This window comes from Fukomys damarensis, unplaced genomic scaffold, assembly GCF_012274545.1.
Source record: "Fukomys damarensis isolate Sample0158 unplaced genomic scaffold, DMR_v1.0_HiC HiC_scaffold_36, whole genome shotgun sequence".
In the NCBI taxonomy this organism is placed as follows: domain Eukaryota; kingdom Metazoa; phylum Chordata; class Mammalia; order Rodentia; family Bathyergidae; genus Fukomys; species Fukomys damarensis.
Window position 1 is genome coordinate 8,063,702 of NW_022900948.1, and position 8,919 is coordinate 8,072,620.

An 8,919-nucleotide genomic window follows, 5' to 3' on the forward strand; every position below is an offset into this window, starting at 1 on the left:
TGAAGATATACTCCTAAGTGAAATAAATAAGTCCCACATGTGTAAATACCAAATAGTTTCCCTGGTGTGAATATTCTGCAACAATGCATAAGATTCTAATAAGATTACTGACATTTAGAAATGGGAGGAAAGGAGCTAAAGGTGTAGGGAAGGTGTGATACATAGGGGAAGAACAAAAAGGGAAAAGAAAAAAATGTGAGAGAATGAAAAGATGAAAATAAAGTGTTTGTAGATGGGGAGGGGAGGAGGGGGTGAAGGGAGGGCAGAGGTAAGGGGAAAAAAATGAGAATCAAGACTTGCCATGTGAAGGTACATGATCCCAACAATGAATGTAACTGTACTGTATCCCTAAATGTACCAATAAACTCAATTAAAAAAAAATTACATTTTAGAAAGTCAGTCCTGGAGGTCACATATGAGCTCTAAAGAGTAAAAATACCAGGCTACCAGGAGAATTATTGTTTTATTTGAAAGAAACAGAGAAAGAACATCTCAAACAAATGTGGAATTTCTAATCAAAAAATTCTGTGGCAGTTGCAGAACACTGCAAAATTAAATAATATTTTGCAAGGCTCTGGAAATGATAACAATAACATAAGTTTGGTGGTCAGGAAGGTCACTTTTATTCTTGTTGCTTTAAATTTAATGTCAGCTTTTCAGGATATACTCCTAAGTGAAATAAGTCACACATGTATAAATACCGAATAGTTTTTCTGTGTGAAAAGCTATAATGGTACATAAGATCCTAATGATGTAATTGACAATGTGAAATAGGAAGAAAAGGGCTAAAGGTGTAGGGGAAGTGGGAAGAGTATGGGAAAGGTAATAAGGGAAAAGAAAAAAAACATAAAAAAATGGAAATAAAGTGTTTGTAAATGGGGAGGGGAGAAGAGGGTGAAGGGAGGGCAGGGACAAGGGGAAAAAATGAGAACCAAGACCTGTCATGTAAAGGTACAAGATCCCAATGATGAATGTAACTGTACTGTATGCCTAAAATGTACCAATAAACTCAATGAGCAAAAAAATAATTAAAAAATAAATAAATTAAAAAAAATTCTTAAGAAATTACCCAGCTTTTCCAAAATTATAATATCTCTCTACCATTCTGCTCTCAGTGTACAAAACTCTAGTTCTCTCTTAATTTTGGTAATATGTAAAATTGTTAGTCTCTTCAATTTTGACCATTTAGATATGTGTAATCATATCTCACTATGCTTTCAGTTTCTATTTCTCTGATGGTAACTGTTTTAGTGTATTTTCTTATGTTTACTGAATTTGCATACCTTCTTTGGTAAAAACTTATTTATTTTTTTTTGCTAATTTGTATTAATTGGATAGTATTGAGACTTCTGGAATTTGTCTCTTGATTCTTTATATAATATCTTTCAAAGAACAGAAGTTGTCCAGTTTATTAATTTTTTCTCTTATGGACCTTATGTTTAGTATTTACATTTGCATAACCCCAAATCACAAAGATCTTTCTCCTATGTTTTATTCTAAAACTGTTATTGTGGTAAATTTAATATTTTCTTCAATGATTTGCTTACAATTAATTTTTGTATTTGGTATAAAATATAGATGCAAATTCATTTATTTATTTATGTTCTTTTGCACATGCTGTTAATTATTTTAGCTATCGAATTACCATCATAAATTTGTGTAGAAAGTAATTTGTCTGTACCTGTGGAGGGATATTAGTATACTCTTTGCTCTGTTTTGTTACAATAATCTGTTTGCTGATGTTTATAAAAATTATGCATTGCTGTGATTAATATTCCTTTATATAAAAACAATCTTGAGAAAGGTAGCATTAGCTTTATTACTTTGTTCATCTATTTGAAAATTATGTGGCTATTCTAGGTCCTCTATTTCAATATGAATTTAAGATATTTTATTAATTTTAGTAAACGAATTAATGTGTGAAAATTTAAAAAATGTGCATCTAATATTCCAGATGCAAGAAAGTAAAACATAAACTACAACAAAGGTGAATATTTATTTCAAATAATTAGTAAAATGCATACATTATATCAAATTAATTGCAGTTCAATTGCAGTCTTGTATCTAAATGGCATATATATTTTAAATAGCTCATGATTTGTCTCCTATAGTGTTACTGTATCTCAGAGCAAGAAAGAATGATAGAATCCCTCTTAAATGTTAGGGAGGCCAAGAAATTTGCATAGTTGTAAAATATTACAATCTACAACAGGTAAAGAGTTATATCTGGTGAGTATGAAAATAATGTATATATTACATTATACATATCTGACTCTCCAACTTTTGCTTACTAAAATAGGCTTTATTTTTGAAGAAATAAATGGAAACGTTATTACTAGTAGTACATTTTACTGTCTGCTATGGAGTATATTGGTAATGTTGACCTTTAAGTCAAATCTAATGCCTTTAGTCATGATGCAGACATCTCTTCATCTCTCATATTACTGTCTTAGTAAAGCTCATTGTATCTTTAAATTCTGTGGAATTTGTTCAATGTCTTTTGATGGACTGTTTCACTCTATAAATTTGGCTACCTAATTTCAGGAAGGGTTATAATATTCATATCTGAAGATAAAGGCTTTAGCTCTTCTGGTATATATTTGTACCCCAACTATAAAACTGTGGCATCCCCTGAATATTTGAAATCAATGGATATGCTGGATCAGCCAGCTTGTGAACTAATAGCAATATTGACAACTCAGAAAATCAGTCAGAAGTAATTCAGCAAAGATTAAGAAAGGGGAAAGAGTGAACATGGTCACAGTGAGTGACGGGTACTGCTCCCCAGAGAACATCTGACTTTCTATTTGAAGTGTTGCATGCAAGAAAATAATAAAGAAGCAATGATAATTAGGCCTTTGCAGTAAAAACAAAATTTCCATTCTAAGGTGTAGCAAACTGTCCATCAAAGATAGTCTTTTAAAATAAATTTTGGAGATTTAGCCAGCATGGTCATGAGCCAATGAAAGCCATCTTTCAATTATTTGTGGTTGATTACCTTTATTAAAAAATCCTGCCATTTTACAGACTATTTAAAGGGTACTATGAAAAAAGAAATTGTAACCCCTTTAATGCTGTCCTGTGCTTTTAACATTGGTAGATGACAGGTAACAATATACACTTCACCTACCAAACATCTTTAATCATTAACCCAAATACTGACAGATGTTGTTCATGATCTGAAATGCTTCTCTTGAAGTTTTGGCTGCATAAAGATTTCCAAAGGATCTTTGGCAAATCTTGTTACAGTGCTTCTCCAATTACTCTCTGATGATTCCTAGAATGTATTCACCACTTTATTGAAAAATTTGGAAGCGAGAAATATGTTTTTCACAAAGCAAGTAGAGTAAGAATAAGAAAATAGCATAAGAATAATACTTCCATATCTACAAGACCATATTTCTTTTAACATGAAGAAAAATTTTTTCTGTCAAAGTTATCTTTTAACATATATTTTGCATTGTGGTCATTACTATGAAAATCAAAACATTAATAAGGATATATTAATAACATAATAGCATAAAACATTATTACTTTAATAGTTAAACAATGGTTTCCAGTTTAAAAAATTGAAAATAAGTCAAAATGTAAAAAAAATTTATATCCCTGAACAACTGTTCTTTTTAAACTGTCTTTATGATTCAGCTTTTAAGGAAAAATTTCAACTCCTCTGAAGAACAGATGAGGGCAATACAAAGCTTCCTTTAAAATCTTGTAGTCCTTTTCATATTGAGAAACAAAATGAATTGAACATATTGTAATAATTTTTAAAGTTTCTCATTTGGACTATTGGAAACTTATCACAAACATCAAGAATATTTAAAAAGATATTAGTAAACAATTCTCAAGAAATTTTATTTTATTTTATTTTATTTTTTATTTTTTGAGATAGGGTCTCACTATGTAGTTGAGACTGACCTGGAACTTACTATGGGGCCCAGGCTGGTCTCGAACTCATAGTAATCCTCCTGCCTCAGCCTCCCAAGTGCTGGGATTATAGGCATGCGCCACCATGCCTGGCCTCAAGAATATTTTAATCTAAAGACTTAGTCCTAAATTTATAAGCATAACACATTCTATTTTGAAGGCCTTTTGCCTGAAAAAAAAATAAATTTAAAATTGTATTATCTGGTGATATTTTCACAAAATTATATTGTAAATAGGACTTTTCTAAAATTTTCCATTTCCCACATGTCTTTCAGAATTGCCAAAGGTTCAGGGATTTATCTCAATGGTATCACACCTGTCTTGCAAGCACTGGGTCCTGAGTTTGAGCCCTAGTACAAAAAAAAAAAAAAAGATAAATAGAATTGCCAATACAGTATACCTATTTCCAATTGATTTTGTATGAGCATAGATCTATTTGAAGCATACAAGCAAAAATTTTGATAAGGAAACATGCAATGACTCTATTTTTAAATTAAAATTTCAGTATATACAGAATATAATAAGTTATTGTAGTGTCGCTCTAACTGGACTTAACTTTTTAGCTTTGTTATTTTCTTTACAAGCAAAGCAAATAATTCCATTAAAACTACAGGGAGGAAAGTGGGAAGGCAGAAATAATTACAGAACTGGAACTTCGCCAGCACACTGCGGCTGACATCCTGATTATTAGAGCAGCATCTTTGCAGCCACAAGTGATTTTAGATGAGCCTAATCCATCAGTTCCTGTTTCCTCATAAGACCTCTTCTAATTCCTTCTGGAGCAATAGCCTTCAGTGAGGTTTGGTGGTAAATTTCCTTTGCAGCACATAGTAACATCCTAAATCCATGGAAAACCAAACCTCTAATTGCTTAGCCAGTCTAAAATGCTAGTCCATATAAAATTGTTCTATAGTATTGCCTGAAACAGTTACCCATAGATAGCTGATATTAGAAGATGCCAGATTTATTTATATTTTTAAGATAATATTCCCAGTGCACCCAGAAAGACCAGAGCAAAGAAAGGCAATGCCATTAAAGTAAGGTATTAAATTCTATGGCTCAACCTAGTTTTAACCCTGAGAAAAATCTTTAGTTATCTATCTCTCATTTATTAAGTTGTACCTTCTTTGCATATGTCTAAGAAGCCATAGCTCAGAAACCAAAAGTATTTGCAAACCAGAAAAAAACCCACTAAGTAAATAAAATCATTCAGAATATTATACATAAAGTGACCAAATAAATCTTTAAGTGAATGAATCATGAATCATAACTGTATCAGTCAGTGCTCATCAGAAAAACAGATTTAATGTTAGATGCATAAATGCATAAGGATTTAGAAGATAGGCTCACAGTGGCTGACCAGAGTCAGGTGTGGAAGAGTGCACACAAAAAAAGAGTGCACTGCCTGTGCACTGGAGATGATGTGCAAGGAGAAAGCCTTCCTTCTTCATTTCATTTTGTGTTTGTTTGTTTGTTTGTTTGGTACCAGGGATTGAACTCAGGCCCTTGCACTTGCAAGGCAGGCCACCGAACCACTGAGCTAAATCTCTGGCCCTTTCATTTCATTTTTTATTCCAAGCAATATGTCTTTGCTTTTTTTGTTTTGTTTTGTTTTTTGGTTTTTTGAGCCAGGGTCTCACTATGTAGTTGAGACTGACCTGGAACTCACTATGTAGCGCAGGCTGGTCTCAAACTCAGAGTGATCCTCTTGCCTCAGCCTCCCAAGTGCTGGGATTACAGGCATTACAAAGCTATTTAAAATACTGTATGTAAAATATTATTTTAAAAATAGCCCCTACATTTAAGTTCATTGCAATTTGATTAGTAAAAATGCATACTAATAAAGACTAGAGAACATAATAGTGTTATACAAAAATAAATATACATATCAATGTGTGGGAACCAACAGTACAGAATAAATAGAAACAATGCTTTTTAAAGGGAAATGTAAATACAATGCAAAATGAAGACAGAAAGGGAGAAAAAATAAGTAAAAATGAACATTTTTGGTTAGCATTATGTTTTCTTGTGAATTTAAAAAAAGTAAAACCATTTCATTAATGTATTATTTGTTTTTTTCATAATTTGGTTGGTGACTATCATAACTACAGCCCACAAAAGGTCAAATCATACTGTTTATGGTCTCTGGCATTCAAGCTGTTTTGACTGCATATTGGAAAACACATATGCTAATGCTTTGCAGTGTGTGTAGTGTTCAAATGGAGGAGAAGGGAACATCTGGGGTGTAATAAAATGAGAGAAATTACTACAAGAAATCAATCAGCTACCATTTTTCATTGTCATAAGCCTGAATGACTTTCAAATGCCCATTTTACCTGTGCTTTTTTGGACTTTGACATTAGGTACATTATGACCTCATTGTGACAATAACATTTTGCCTTCTTAAAAAATATAATACTGTGTGGTATACTGAAAAATAAAGTAGGAATTCCCATAGACTGGTTTGTAGATCTCTCTTTCTTCCAGTGAATATTTTATGCTAGTTATGGCAAGTAATTTTTTTTTTTAATTTTTTGAGACAGAGTCTCACTGTGTAGTTGAGACTGACCCGGAACTCACTATGTAGCCCAGGCTGGTCTCAAACTCACAACAATCCTTCTGCCTCAGCCTCCCAAGTGCTGGGATTACAGGCATGATATACCAAGCCTGACAATGCTAAGTAAATGTTGAAGATGATGAGGTTTTATAGACTATTTTTTAAAATATCATATTATATTATATAGTAGTATATTATTTTCCTATCTAGAATATTCTTTTTGAAGTTTTTGCTTTTAGATTCCCCACCCCCAGTACCCTGGGTTCTTTGCCTGATTAGATCCTTAACACTATTTAGAACTCATTGTAAACATGAAGAACCCCACATGTTAAGCTGGTTCTAGCACTTCTATTTTTAAAATATGGTATCTTATGTTTATCACTTTGAGAGTAGCCCACTAGATTTAGTCTCTGGCATGTTTTCTATCTGCTCTTTTGGGCTTTTTAGGCCCAGTCTCTATGAGTCTTTCATTTACATCATGTACATGCATAGAAACTACTCATATACAAATATACTGAAGCAAAACACGAGGTTCAATGTGTTTTCCTGAAATCTCACTAAAAATGCACTGAGAGATGAAAATTGATTTTATAGCATATCAAATAATTGAAAAAACTCAACAGTCACATTGAAAATTTTATAAGAATTGAAGAGGTCTTTCATTCAAATCAATAACAAAGCTAAATGTAGCCATTAAAATCTATAACCGGACATAGAGGAATTATTTAAATTATGCATAATGACAAGATACCACTGGAAGCTTCCAGAAGTTATTAGAGGCTGCTCTTTGGATTTTTTATGTGGTAACTGGATCGACCCCCTATCCTTCACAGCTAACAGCTCTATTTGTGCTCTGATGCTAGGTCAGATATAGCTAGACAGACCAGCGTTTAAAGCAAAAATGATTGATTTATGAAATGGTCTATACAAAGCACATAATAACTATAAAGAAAAACCATTGATAAGATTATTCTTCTCCAAATGATATATATATAGATCACCGACTGCAGCCTACACTAACCATACATCATAACCAGGCTTTACCATTAGCAGCTGCATTTTATGTTAGAGAAACAGTGACTTCTATAAGGAAATCTGTTTGTTTTCTATACATTCCATTTATTAACATGCATTGTTACTGATAATATTATTATTTATACTGCTGAACAATGAATTGTCATATGTGAGCAAATGAGATGGAAAGTTAAAAAGCTAAATAACTCAACTCATGAAAATAAAGAAATACAAAATAAAAAATATCTAACTCATATTTTCAGAAATTCAAGAAGCATTCCCATGTATGAAAATGAACAGTTTTGAATAAAAACAAATGGAGATTAAGCAAATATTTTAAATGCTAAGAAAATCAGTTGATTCAAAAAATAGCAAGAATCATGCTGTGAAAAGAAAATTTGTATGTTGAATACATACTCAAATGTTTTCTGTAAACTAAGAAAAAGACCAATTTTTAAGCATTAACAAATTGAGTAGAATGGCCTAAATTCTGTTTGTCTAAAATGCCAACAAAAATTAATAAAATATATATTATTTAATATTTCACTCATATGAACTAGTTATACAAAACAAACACATCTCTATGTGAATACTCTCACATGCAAAGAGGCAAGGAATGTGCCAACTCTTATGCCAAACCTTTGCAGGACCAATGAGAAAATAATGACCTTGCAAAGATGCCTACATTTCAACCCACAGAATCTATGAATATGTTACATTATAAGACAAGATGTTAAATTTGAATATATAATTAAGACTCTTGAGACTGGGTCATTATGGAGTTTTTGGAAAGATAAAGTACAATGACAGTCTCATTATAAGGGTTCTTTTAAGATAAATGCAGAAAGTCAAAGTCAGAACAAGATTATAGCAGTGGAAACAGTTTAGACTGGTGCATACTGAGGAATAAAGGGTCCACGATTCAGTCACTGCATGTTCTCTCTAGAATATGGACAAAGCAGTCTCACTAGAATCTGCCAAATAATTGAAGCCACATGGAAAACTTAATTTTAGCCCTAGAATCTTTCAGACTTCAGTCCTTCAGAACCATAAGATGATGAATATGTGATATTTTAAGGCACTACTTTTGTGATATGTTTGTAACAACAGTAATAAGATAAAACCTGCAGACTTTTGATAATTAAAAACTCAAAAATGGTTAAGGACATAAAAGAAAGCTTGCATACATATTGTTAAGATAAGAATTGTTCCCAAATTAATATGCAAGTTTAAAGTAACCAAATTCATATTTTATAAGATATTTCAATGTATTACAGTTATTCATTAGTCACTTAAAGTAGTTCATAATCACCTACTCTGTGGTAGGTATTGATTTATATTTTGAGTTTAAAATAACAAGCAAAAATAGAAATAATGTTGCCTAAGGTTATAGCTTTGTAAAAGAAACTGAAAACCTATAT